The sequence below is a fragment of the Cebus imitator genome, unplaced genomic scaffold, assembly GCF_001604975.1.
Source record: "Cebus imitator isolate Cc_AM_T3 unplaced genomic scaffold, Cebus_imitator-1.0 Scaffold145, whole genome shotgun sequence".
NCBI lineage: Eukaryota > Metazoa > Chordata > Mammalia > Primates > Cebidae > Cebus > Cebus imitator.
In genome coordinates, this window is record NW_016107460.1 from 1,171,500 (window position 1) to 1,183,959 (window position 12,460).

Sequence of the window (12,460 nt, forward strand, 5' to 3'; positions counted from 1 at the left end):
TTATTTTGAGACTGAGTCTTGCTCTATAGCCCAGGCTGGAGTGCAGTGGCATGATCTTGGCTCACAGCAACCTCCCTTTCTTGGTTCAAGCAATTTCCCTGCCTCAGCCATCCGAGTAGCTGGGATTACAGGCGTGTGCCATCATGCCTGGCTAATTTTTTGTATTTTAGTAGAGATGGGGTTTCAGCATGTTGGCCAGGATGGTCTTGATCTCTTGACCTCGTGATCCACTCGCCTCGGCCTCCCAGGATGCTGGGATTACAGGTGTGAGCCACTGCACCTGGCCGCGAGATGTGCTTCTTTATCAATACATTAAATGATATTTAGTGGTGAGTCACCATAATTTTGAGGTGTTGATGAAAAAACAGTATTTTGAGTTTTTGACAGTAGCTGTAATATGAAGGCATCTGATTTCTATTGGTGTTAGAGTCACAGGTACTGCCAATACTGTGATGTGTTGCCTATATTTGTAATTGGAGGAAATGCTAAATTTTAATGAGTGACTCATAAAAATGTGTTTTTTCCTATCCAAGGTCATGAATCCCTTGAGTTCTGTCCATGGGCTCCAGGTTAGAAACCCTGGGCCTTGAGGAGTTTTTTTTTCCCTCCTCAACTTGAAGAATTTCTTTAGGCATGAGTTTGAACATATGCAAATCAAATCTTCCTTGAAGACATGCTATTCTACTGGTCTTGCTTCATAAACAGGAAGAAATGGGCTGGGCATGGTGGCTCACGCCTGTAATCCCAGGATTTTGGGAGGCCTGAGGTGGGTGGATCACGAGGTCAGGAGATCGAGATCATTTTGGCTAACACGGTGAAACCCCATCTCTACTAAAAATACAAAAAATTAGCCAGGGGTGGTGGTACATGCCTGCAGTCCCAGCTACTCGGGAGGCTGAGGCAGGATAATCATTTGAACTCAGGAGGCGGAGGCTGCAGTGAGCCTAGATCATGCCACTGTACTCCAGCCTGGGCGACAGAGCGAGACTCTGGGAAGAAATGTTTAACTGTTGTTTTTATAGTCAATTCTGATTATCTATAGATCAGAATTGAAGAAATTAGACTTCATTTTCATGAGAAAATCACTAACTTCTTTGACATCAAAAGGTGGATGCACCGAAACCTGTATTTTCTGTGGTTTTGAGTAAACAGACTTACAAGTATTCATGCATAATTCTATACACACTGTAGGCATATTAATACTGTGTAGACTGATATATATAGAAATTATATCCGTTCCAAAGAAAGTGTATGCATGTCCTTTGTAAGACAGAAAGAAGAGTAAGGAAAGGAAACAAAAACCTTGTCATGGCAAGCAGAAGGAAGAAGAAGCAGTAGGCTCCCAGTTTGGTATTCTACCCTCCAGATGACTTTATTGCATAATGTGTTTTGTCATCCAGACGTAATTTTATTTCAGGTCTACTGAGCTTCAAAAATTACAAATGGTAACGATAATTAATTAAATTTCAGTAGTTTTAACAACATTGAGCTGTTGCTGGAATAGGAAAATGGCACAGTTGAAGGACATTTACGTTGAGCGTCATTGTTTAAAGTTATACTGATTTGGAGGCCCTTTAAAAATATCAAAAGTCATTGTATTTTAACATTTATTTCAGCTGAAGGTTTTCAAACAGGCTTTTAAAAATCTTTAGTACCTGCAGTGAAGATACATGTACTCCCCCATCTCTAGGATCCATCATCTAAGCTGAAAATTACCTTTAATAAGTTAACCATGATCATGACAAATCTTATTTTCCTGCTTTGAAGGAAAAGGAGGCATTTTGTGATGTGATACTGGAAGGATAACATTTTCTGCCATCGTCTTCTATAATACCTACCTTAAGAATCAGGAAAAGCCTTGGAGATGACACTTTAGTTTGGAGACATGTTCTTTTCTGAAGAGAATTTGAAAAAAGATGGCCTGGAGAAATCAGTAAAATGTAAAATAAAAAAGAAGAATAAGGTGATTGCTACTTTAACAGTGAGCTAATACTCTGAGGGGTTTTAGCAGTGACAGATAAGGAGAAACATGCATTTTTGACTTGAAGGGTAACACATTGTATCAGTCAGCCTTTGCTCCATAACAAATAACTCCAAAAATCTCAGTGGCCTGCAACTTATGTATTTATTTCTTGCTCACATGAATGAGATTCCCTGCAGCAGCCTACTCCATGTGTCTCCCTTTGAGGCCTTGGCTGGAAGGTCAGTGACTAGAGTAAGTTCTTCTCATGGTAGTGTCATGTGCAAGAGGGCAAGCTTGACTGTGTGAGTATGTTTCCAGTCTCTGTCAGTATCAGATTCCCTAGCACCCCATTAGCTGTAGCACCTCTGCAATCAAGAAGGAGGGAAGTGCACTTGACCCACAGAGACTATAGAAATACAGCTAACAGTGAGTGAAGAATTGGGACCAATAATTCTATCCTACCACAAATGCTAAAAATGTTACCAGCTGAGGGTAGCTTTTGGTCATGAGATTATATGGTGCTGTCTTACTGTCTCTGGCTTTTGTCATTTCCTCTGTGCCAAGAAACACTAGTTCAGTTTTTCATATGGATGTGGACTGAATTTAACATACCATGAGAGATGTTACTATCAGCTAGCTAAGGGGCAAGAAAGAGGGAGCATGAATTGAGCAAAACTTAAGAGATTTGGGTTCAAAATCTAGTTCAGGAGTATACCTATTAGGAGACCTCAGGCAATTCATGTAACCCATTTCCTGCTGTGGGCTTCTTGTTCCGTAAAATGAAGATACTGGGCTAGCCCATCTCCTTATTTCTTTCTAGCACTAGAATTGAGATCTGATTTCTTTTCTGTACATATAGGTTTCATTTATTGGCACCTCCATTCCCACTTTATGTTGTTGTAGGCTCAAAGGCAACAGAATGACTTTAGTAGACAAATGGGGCTAAATAAAAACATTGAGTGTATGGAGATATTTTATCTATGTGTATATTACTAAATAGTGTGGAATAATGACTGTCGAATGCTGTGTTTGGAGTTATAGAATCTCCCCTACAGGCTTTGAGCTCCCTGAGAACTTTATTTTCCTCCCTGCCTCCCCCAATTCCCTCCCCCTTCCCCCTCCCTCCCATCATCCTCCCCCTTCCTCCCCCATCTCAGTTTCCTTCCCCTCCTTTCTCCCCCTCCCTCCCACCCTCCCACCGAGTACCTGACTTGTAGTATAGCACTTTAGGAACATATGAATGAAGGAAGAAACCCCAAGTGGGAAATTAGTAAGGGAACAATTCTCTAGCCTGAAAGTGTGTTCAAGAAGAATGATGATTTTCTGGTGCTTATATTTACTGCCTAGGATGGACAGCTTTCTGCTTGTGAGGATTGGGAGTGTTCAACCAAGCAAGTTTGACATTGACATTCGACTCCTTGCTGTGTCCGCAGCATTTTGCCAGGCACTCAGGGTGTAGCATGAGGAAGCATGGTTGCTGCCCTCTGGTTTTTGTCTGGAAGGTAGATGTGTAAACAGAGTTGCACTGTGCCTCCTGTACCAGAGTCCCAACCAAGGCATAGAAGAGCTATGCGGGCAACAGGGGGTATCTCATTTGGAAGAAACCTGGATCTGGTCTTGTTTGAGGAGTGGGGAGAAGTTGGCTGGATCTGTGGGTGTGTAGAGAGCTTTCTGGGAACGGTGAAGAGACACAATATTTTTGGGGGGCCTAACTACAAAGTCTGAAGGGAAAGGCAGGGTGAGACAAAGTTTCAGAAACAGGCAGGGTTAGATCTGAAAGCCTTGCATGACATGACCTTGGTCTTCACCTGATGAAAAAAGGATGTTACTGGGGAGTCTTAAGCAAGATCAGAGATGTGATCAGATAGGGATGGCAGTGAGGAAGTTGGATGTGGGAGCTACAGGGACCTGCAGGCTGCACTATGACTTGGGGAGGATGGAGGGACAGTGGAGGGTTGTGAGCCGGGCTGAAATATGGCAAGTAGCGTCCAGTATGGACATCCACTCTTAAAGCCTTCCTCAGTCCCTTTTGGCACCCTGCCTCTCCCCCTGCCCCTCCCCCTGCCCCTCCATAGAAATCAACATGTTGTGCCGTCACTTAAAACCCCCTTTTCATGGCCAGCCGGGCACGGTGGCTCATGCCTGTAATCTCAGCACTTTGGGAGGCTGAGGCGGGCAGATCACTTGAGGTCAGGAGTTTGAGACCAACCTGGCCAACATGGTGAAACCCCATCTCTGCTAAAAATACAAAAATTAGCTGGGCGTGGTGGTGCGTGCCTGAAATCCCAGCTACTTGGGAGGTTGAGACAGGAGAATTGTTTGAACCAGGGAGGCAGAGATTGCAATGAGCCAAGATTGTGGCACTGTACTCCAGCATGGGTGACAGAGCGCGGCTACAGAGTGAGTCCCCATCTCTAAATCAATCAATCAATCAATCAATCAGTCAATCAATCCTTTTCATAAGCTGAGAGAAGCTGGTGTGCTGTTTCTGAAATGTTGCTGGTCCCTGAAATAGTCCGTTTTAGGCTACATAGCTCTGGGTGATGAGAGATACGGTGTAGTCTGTGTTGAAGAGTGATAGAACCTCAGTTTGGAAAACTGTCAACTTGTTAGGTTTAAAACCACCTTGGTCACTGAAGTGTTGGAGGTTGTTTGATCTTCATTTTTAAATTTGCTTTATCTTGCTAGATAACATTTGGAAAAACTTTTTCTACAGCATTTTGGTTAAGTAGAACACGCCTTTCAGTAAATTCCACTACATTATTGTTAGCGTGTGGTTCTTATACATAAGACTTTTTAGGGATAACATAATATTTACAAATTGTGAGAAAATACAGTTATCTGCTTTAGACTCCTGTTGTCATGGCATGTTTAAAGAAGAAAGCTTCTAGCAGAGAAAGGCTTGTGATGAAGTAGCATCACCTTCCAGTTAGTTGTCTGTAGTAGATTATGTATATGTGCCTGCCTGGTCATAGATGCTGGTGGCTAGGTGTCTTTGCCTAATACCAGCGTGATACTGGGCTGAATGCACATGAATCAATTCTAATATAAGTATAAACAGCACATGGGAAGATAAACATACCAGGAGAACACATACAGACCAGATGACTTATTCTAGAGGCAAGAAGAATTAAAAAAAAAAAAAAAAGATCTGACATCAGGCTAATTATGAGATAGTTGAATGCTCTCAGTCATTTGTACACATTATATAACATGTAGGTACATGCACATACATATACAGTATCACCATCTAGATTTTCCAAAAGATTGACTTGTAAGATCAAGTGACACTGAACTCACACAAAGTGTTAATAGTGCTTCTAGGTGTCATGTCTTTTACTTTTTTTAGCGGAAGTTGAAAATTTAGGCTAATTCTGCCACATTCGATATAAGTCACACAGTTAAAAAGCCACTCTGTAGTTTTTCCAGTCTTTGCCCCAGTTTGGCACATAAGTGTTTGGGGTAAATTTCTGTGGTAACACTATCATCTACTGTAGCTTTCTCACCTGCTCTTTGCTTCCCCAGCACACCACATCCCTTAATTCCCTTGACAAAACACACTTTATGATTGTATATGGCACTCTGACTGCTGAAGCTAAGCTCTAGTACAATAGTTAAGTTCTAGTTTTCTTGAAACTCAGTTGGGCTTTTTCAGACATGTTTTTGCAGCAATACTTGTTTTTCTAATTAATAAAAAGTTAGTTATTAAATATGAATGTGAAAATAATTATCTTCAGGAAAAACTAAGTTGAACCCCTTGAAAGACTTAAGGTGCTAATAAATTAGTTGCAGTCAGACCCTGTAAGGTTACGGTAAACCATGAAGAACTGTATAGTTGGATTGATATGCAAGGGGTTCAGTTGGATTCCTCTTCCACTTAAAAGAAACCCACATTGTAAATCTGCGGTGACAATATACTGTGGGTTTAGAGTTTATAAGAAAGACTGGAAGCCTAGACAGAGTATCTTGGTTCAAAGGTTTGCTGTACCTCAAGCACAGTTACCTGTATATTTCTAAGGCAAATGTTTAAGAAATCCACACACATATAAGGTATACATACTTTTTCATTTATAATATATGTATATATTTAAAATCCTGTGCTTTAACTCACTTTTTTTTTTAAATTCATCTGCCAACTAGGGTCTCCGTCTGGTTTGGGTTGGATTGGGATTGGATAACATCTTTCCACCTAATAGCAGCATTAAGAGCATTGACTGACAACAGCCATAGCTAACCTACTTACCTACTTTCTTTGAGATACATATTGTTTCTCCTCATTACCCTGTAATAAAATAAGATTTATCTCTTAAGCATGTGCTGAACGAAGCCTAAAATGGAAACACATGGTACAGGCATAGTAAGTTGGGAGAGACCGCCAGGACCATTGCAATGCCCTAAATTGCAACTGAGCAAATGGCTCTGCCAGATTGAGATCTGCATTAGTGGCCTAGCTGTGGAGTGACCTAGGCAGTGAGTGCATGAGCAGGGCGTGTGTAATGTTCATTCCCATCCATCCAGCACTCATCCCACATGAAGTTGCTTCTGAATCGGGACTTTGAACTCTACTAATTTTATTGTAGCGTAACTTTCAGAAGATTTATCAGGTAGGTGAGCTTGGTAATTTGTTTTGTTTTGCATTTGGGTCCATCTTCACATGTGTCAACTAAAAAGGATTTGCTGCTAACCTATACCTAAGTCTCTGGCACAAATCCTGGAAAAGCTGTAAATGATTGGCAGGTAGTGTCAAAAGATGCTGTGTCAGGGCTTTGTAACTCATGCCATCTAGATAGAATGCATTGTGTTGGAATGAAATAAAAACAACTGTTTTTTAAAATGGAAATGACCTTGGGTAGAAAAACACAAGCTTTAAGAAAGCTGTATTAGCAGTTGAAGATAAATCTCTCCCCCTTCATGTTGGAAATAATCCTTTACATTGCTTATGTGAATTTCTTTTTTTTTTTTTTTTTCAGTTACATTGATTATGCATCTCCCCCCACCCTACACATTTAATCCCCTAAGGGAATTGGTATTAATGAGTTTTATGCTTTGAATTTAAAAATTTTCTTTCCTCAAAAGTGAGACTGGGGAGAAAGAGAAAAGACTTTAAAATTTTTCTTTGGAAGCTTTTAGTTATCTCATATACCTATTCCTTTTGAAAATTTCTGTGTGGATGGAGGCTTCGTTTCTTGCAAATGGCTAATTTAAATGCCAGAGAGTATGTTTAGATTCACTGTCCCATGGTTGTTCGTGCCACAGTTCTTTTGCTCAGATTCACCCTCAGAAAGTGAGGGAGGAAAAGCATATTAAGCATATTATACCTGCAATTAAGGCATAGGTTGGCTACTTAATTTGTAGTTAGTAAAAAAAAAAACAACAACAAAGTTTAAAATTTTTATTTGTTTCTATCATGATGGAATTGAAAATATTAATAATTAAGAAGAAAACGAGAATGCTTGTCTTTTTGCTTTAGTGGTGGGACTAAGGTTTACATGCATCTTTCTACGTATGTGGTTTCAGCCAGTGCCTCTTGGCTCTGAAAGCTATGCATATATAATTTTATTATTAACGATAACATAAGTACTTCTCTAGAGAGTTCTAATTACCATATTTTAAAAATGCTCACATTTGAAAATGTAGATACAATTCTGTTTTTTAAAATTAGTTCATCGGTCTGAACGGGGATCTTTGGTGATATTTCCATTTCAAAGTATTTATCAAATCATAGATGTTAGTGGTAAAACGGTGTACAAGGATGCTTAGGTATGGCTCTATATTTTTCAAAAGAATAACAAAGCAAGAACAACATCTTTTAGAAAGAAACATGTGCCTAAAAAGGTGCCAATCTGACCAAAAAACCCATTTCATCACTGAGAATTTTAATAGGAATTAAAAAATATATATTCTATTGAATCAATGTTTAATATATTGGGCAGTTCAGAAGATTGATTTATTCAGGTTTGTTTGGGGACTTTACAACAAATGTGTGTTCAAATTTGTATGTACAACTTAAAATATTAAAGAAAATTTGAAAACTAGGGTACAGTCAGCCGTATTGTTTTAATTAGACAAAATTATCGCTACTATTTTAGCAGAGCTCCCATTTTCTTTTCTATACATTATCTTTTTGAAACCACTGGTTAATATATGTATAAAGTTTGCCAGCTTGCTTTCGATTAACAGTTCCGTCAGTGAATAATGTAAAATACTGTTAATATCATTGACAGCATGACTGGAAAGTGACTTGAGCACATAAAAATCACCTTTCAGTCAAAAGTTAAATTCTTGTTTTTATATTATTTATTGTTATCGTTTAGAGAAGAGATCGATGCCTCATCTTAGGAATTCTCATTTAGTATCTTTCAAAGACTGGGTTTTAATGAACAAATTTGTCATGTGGTGGGTTACTATAGTCTGATAAAAGGGGAAGATGGCTGTGAAGCAGAGAAAACCAAGGTGGTAAGGGGGCATTGAGGTATAACCTGTGGCCGGGGGATGGTCTTAGACAGACTGGGCATAGCACAGACTCATATTTCCAACCATACGTTAACTGCAAACCTTGATCTCTGGTTTTTTGTTTTCTATCACTTTTCAGCTTTAATTTGTAGTAGATTACTTGAGGAAAGACCCCTGTTGATTGGTTGTAAATCATCTAAGATTTTTGATGATTAGAATATCTAAATAAAAGGCTATTAGATCCAATTTGGACATAAATTTGAATGCCTAGTTTATTAGATTGCTTTGAAATTCTCATTGGTAATATGCAAATTGAGTTTAGAGTCTTGACTATCTAAAGCACCTTAGGAGTAAATTAGACAGTTTGGAAGCTCCATTAACTCTTTCAGGGTACTAAGCTACTATTTAGTCTACCCAAACAGTAATTTACTAAGTTTAGCATACCCAGACAGTAATTTCCAAAGCAATACCTTGAAGATGCTGGAAGGAGTTAATGAAGCTTCTGAAATACCGTGTTTCGGGGGTGAGGGGGAGAATCTGACTCAACATTTGCAGTAGTTTGAGTAGAGAAAAGATGTCTTTAAATTTTGAATGCCTGTTAGGCAGGAATTGTTGCTAATGCTACAGCCTTTGATTTTTTTCCTACTTCTACCCTCTTCCTGGCATGTTGCACACTCCTTTTTCTAATTTATGTGAGTGTCCCTGAAGGTTCACTCCTGTGCACTTCCTTGGTGGTGCCTTCTGAGTGGTTCAGCCTGTCACCTTGACACACACATAGATGGTTCCTGGAGGCCCATTTAGTTCCAGCTGTCTTGTTCTTCACCTCTCCTATCCATCTCTCTCCATCTTTTCTCCTGAGCTTTGGCCTAATTTGTCAGCTCAGTGGGGACCAGATAGCTGGCTCTTCCTTTGAATTTGTCTTCCTCTTTAAAACCAGTTTCTCCTCCTGAGTTCATCAGGTTTTGAGTAGCACTTACCACCATTTTTTGGGTAAGGATGGCTTTCAGTGTGGGATCAGTGGGAAAAACTACAATTCAACTCCTCTGCCTCCACAGTGGAGCATGGAGTTGAAGCTTCTTGGAGTTTTCCTCTTTCCCTTCTCCTAGTTGGCTGGAACCATTTCATCATTTCATGCCTGGGTCATTACACTGGTCTTTTCATCAGCCTGCTGCCTCCAGTTTCCTCCTTCACTCTACTGTGGGCAAGATGACGCATCACTTTAATTATAACATTTCACTTCCCAAAACATCTTCAGACACTCTTTTACCTTGAGGATAAAAGCTAAATCCTTTTGTCGGGCATCAAGACCACTCACCATCTGAAAGGCCCATCTTTCCAGCTTCCTTTCTGCAGATTCCTCTACCACCCCTTCCAGGCCTAAGGAGGGGAGCACCCTACCTTTGAGGTATTTTACACTTTTCTGTGCTCTTAGCAGGGTATCCCTTTTCCCTACCTACCCTATCTAGAACCACTCAGTGAAAAAAGCCAGGCCCGCAAAGACACATGCCTCACAATTCCATTTGTATAAATAGCAATAAACAAGCAAAATGGACATAAGTGCTAGAAGTGACAATACCAGTGGGTGGTGGTTTCACAGGGCACACAAATACAAAACTTCATCCAGCCATACACAGCCAATTTGAGCATTTGGCTGTGTGTTAGACCTCAGTAAAACAATGCACATCGTGTAAGGCTGTGGTGAGGCTTAAATGATATATAATGTATATAAAATGCATGTGAGGGAAAATCCCATCTTTTTTAGACAGAAGCAGTTGCTCTCACTCTGAATTGTATAGCAGATGTATTCTTCTCTGACAAGACTTAACTGCAAAACAGGCCTTGGCGGCTTTTTTTTTTTTTTTTTTTTTTTTTTTTTTTTTTTTTTTTTTTTTTTTTTTTTTTTTATTGTGTTTTTCTCTTGACTTATTGTCATGTTTTGTTCAGTTGGTATATAGTGTAAATTTTTGATCAATAGAAATAATGGCAGTGGGGTGTGTTGTAGAAAGCCCTTAATGGATTATGCAATTCCCCCTCCTCCCAAAACATTACACATATCAAAAAAGAACTTTATCTTAAAAGTATTTCATGTAACAAACAAGATTTATTTTTTCAAGTCATCTCGTTACCAGAGAAGCATCCCTAAATGGGACTTATTAGGAAGGCATATGACTAAGGAAGACTTAATTGAGCTGTGAAAATGAAATAATAAACCATTTTGCAAGATGGCAAACCTCAGTGTATGTATGAATCAGCTGGGATCTTGTCAGTTCTGATTGAGTCAGTCTAGGCTGAAGCCCAAAGTCCTGTGTTTGTAACCAGCCCCTAGTGATGCCAGTGCTGCTGGCCCTGGAACCACACTTGGAGTAGAGCAGAGCTAGGGGTGTATTCAGGTTCAGAGATGGGACATTATGAAGGGCAAAACAAGAACTTGGCTCATAAAAACCACCCCACAAATTTGGGTGGGTAGTGACCTTGTGAACCACATTTATGTAAATATTCCTGAAAGAATCCATTCAAGAAAGTATCAACTTGTCTTTTAAAGTTTTGATGTTGTGTGATTTTTTTTCTTATGCTATTGGAAAAGTCTGGTTGATTTCATTAGTTTGTTTTTGTTCATTCGTTTGTTTTTGTTCCCTCTTGCAAATAATATATCAGAAATGGTCTTGAATTCAATCAGAATTTTAGGGAAAGAAATTTATTTGTGTGAATGTCCCTTCTTTAAAGAAATAGCTGCAACCAAAAAGCCTCCAAAACTGAACTAAAAAGTACCATTCTGCCTATTTGTTACCGTGTTTCATGCATAATACTTGACAAAGTTGCTACCCTGTGCCATGTGCCATCTGAAGAGCCAGTTTTATTGACTTTCTGTCGTCTCACTTAACCATGGGTAGATTTCCATTCCCCTCCTCTGAACAGGGCCTCTTTGATTCCCTTGTTCTCTTTTGCCTATCACAGCCTTGACTTGGTAGAGGATTTTATGCCCTGTCAGTCTTCAGCTTCTGTCTGCCTATGATTTGAAACTGAGAAAAGTCCCAAGTTGGAAATTGAAAACAAGAGCCTGATGCTTGGAGACTGGGAAAGCCTCTGAGGACTTGGCCTGAGCAGCGCCCGCCACCGTAACAGGTTAACAGGAAGAATGTGGCTCTGCCTGCCGTCTCCTGAGCACATTCCTTTCTATTTGGGGACTGAAGTACTGGACGCACACATTATTAAATTACTTAATGAAGATTTTGAAGCACACCTCTAATCCCTTTGAAAAGGCCCTTTGAGCTGGAGGAAGAGTGTGTAGGCAGTGAGAGAGAGGCGCCTACACTGGTGAACAGGGCCCCTTAGAAGCTCTCAGGGTGCGAGTTAGCAGCACTCCAAGGCTGGCCATTGCCTTCTGCCCTGAATTGGCAGAAGAGACTAGGGAGAAGTTCTTTCTAGCCAGGACCCTTCACCAAGGGAAGATGTAGCGTTTAGGCTCCAACCTTGACTCAGCATTGCCATTTACATTTTGATACAGAAGACCTTGTTGAAGCTATGAGTAAAGGCCTCCAGGTGGTGGGCTGTCATTTACAGGTCCTGATGACAGTTAGGGATGCAGCTCAGACTGATAAAAATGGGCTTTGGGCTCTGTCAGAAATGTGTGTAGTTGAATTACGTAGGTGATTCTGATAACAAAGATGTTTTTGTGTTCCCACCACCCCTCTTATTGGGAAGCTGTCTGCCTTAGAGAATAAGAGAACAGTCTCCAAGGCTGGGTGACCGGGAACTCATCTCTGACAAGAAACTCCACGAGCCTTTGTTCTTATCTATGGAAATAATAGTCTTAACACATTCTGGGGTTATTGTGGTGATTGATTGAGAATATATAAGGAAAGATGGGATATTAAAGCATTAGTCATGTGTAACTATCTGTAAACAGTGGCTTTGTAGGTTTTTGCTTTTAGTAAATAGGCTCCCCTGCGTGATCAATACCAAACCGACAGCAAAAGAGCAGTCCATTCTTACTACACCATGCTTGGGGAGATGAGTTGCTGCTGGCTAAGAAAGACACATTCT

The 12,460-nt window shown here is 40.1% G+C and overlaps 1 protein-coding gene across 1 annotated transcript in view; it reads left to right on the forward strand.

Moving 5' to 3' along the window:
• FOXO1 (forkhead box O1) overlaps window positions 1-12,460 on the forward strand; it is a 104,551-nt gene that overhangs the window by 51,647 nt on the left and 40,444 nt on the right. The window lies entirely within an intron of this gene.